General features: G+C 29.2%; 1 long non-coding RNA gene across 1 annotated transcript; it reads right to left on the reverse strand.

Annotated features, from left to right (window-relative positions):
• Positions 1-294: 294 nt before the first annotated feature.
• On the reverse strand, positions 295-735 carry LOC145956510 (uncharacterized). The gene is made up of 3 exons (XR_014432772.1): positions 626-735; positions 473-545; positions 295-392 (listed from the first exon to the last, which is right to left on the reverse strand). It is a non-coding gene; the product is annotated as an uncharacterized LOC145956510 (long non-coding RNA).
• Positions 736-1,066: the final 331 nt, after the last annotated feature.

The following is a 1,066-nucleotide window of genomic DNA, read 5'->3' on the forward strand; positions in this document are numbered from 1 at the left end:
TAAAAAACATAAATTATAACAATGTAAATCCTATAATCCTAAAAAAGCTATAAAACATATGTTTGTCAATGCTATCAAACTAGAAACATAATATCTAACTAACTAAACTTAGAAATCTAACTAATATATACTTTGAAGAAAAAAAGTTTCCCATTGTTCTCTTATCTTGATGATCTCATCTTCGGGCAATGGAGATGGATCTTGAAAGACCTGAAACATTAATTTAAGTGTCATTAATATGCAATGTTAATTATCCTAAAGGTAAATATACTTAAATAAATTTTGATATGAATTACCTGTGTCCAAGAATCAGTAATACCCGCAAAAACTATGGCTCTCATCCAATACATGATGTAATAGCCACATTCAAACGAGTCTTGTTGCTTATTACACTAAAATGAGAAACAAATAACTATTATTTACAAAGTCAATAAATTTAAATATTATTGCCTGTATTAATTAATTTGCTGACCTTAGGGTATATGAAGTGCAATGTCTTTGATGATCTGCTTCTTCGACTTAAAATATTAGCTCTAGACACGATTCTAATTAAGTGAAATAAAATTAGATGTTAGCCAAATATATATAATTACAGTTTTAAAAGATAATGAAAAATTTTAGTTACCCTAGTAATTGACATTTAATTTCGTGGCTTGGTTTTCGATGTAGTGAACAAAACCACACCGCGGTGTATTCCTTAGGAATGATTACCATTAACTGCCAATGAGACCTACATTGTATGACAAACAAATTAGGTATAAAATTATCATGATTAAAAAACAAATTAAAAAACTAACCCGTCAATGTATGGAGCCATGTATATATCTCTTCCTGATTCACTCATCCATGTTTGCATATATTGTTGGATGTGGACCTGAGTGTTTCCTGATTTTTGGATGGATTGAGGCTCAATAAATCCATATACTTGTGCTTGTGCTTGCTCCACACTCAATTTGTCCATGTACCTAACACAAATAATTATTATAAGTTAAATGTAATTATTGTAAATTTAGACATAAAAGAAAATATGACTTACATGGCCCACAACTGTATGATAGATATATTT

Source organism: Cajanus cajan, chromosome 3, assembly GCF_000230855.2.
Source record: "Cajanus cajan strain Asha chromosome 3, NIPB_CcT2T_4, whole genome shotgun sequence".
NCBI lineage: Eukaryota > Viridiplantae > Streptophyta > Magnoliopsida > Fabales > Fabaceae > Cajanus > Cajanus cajan.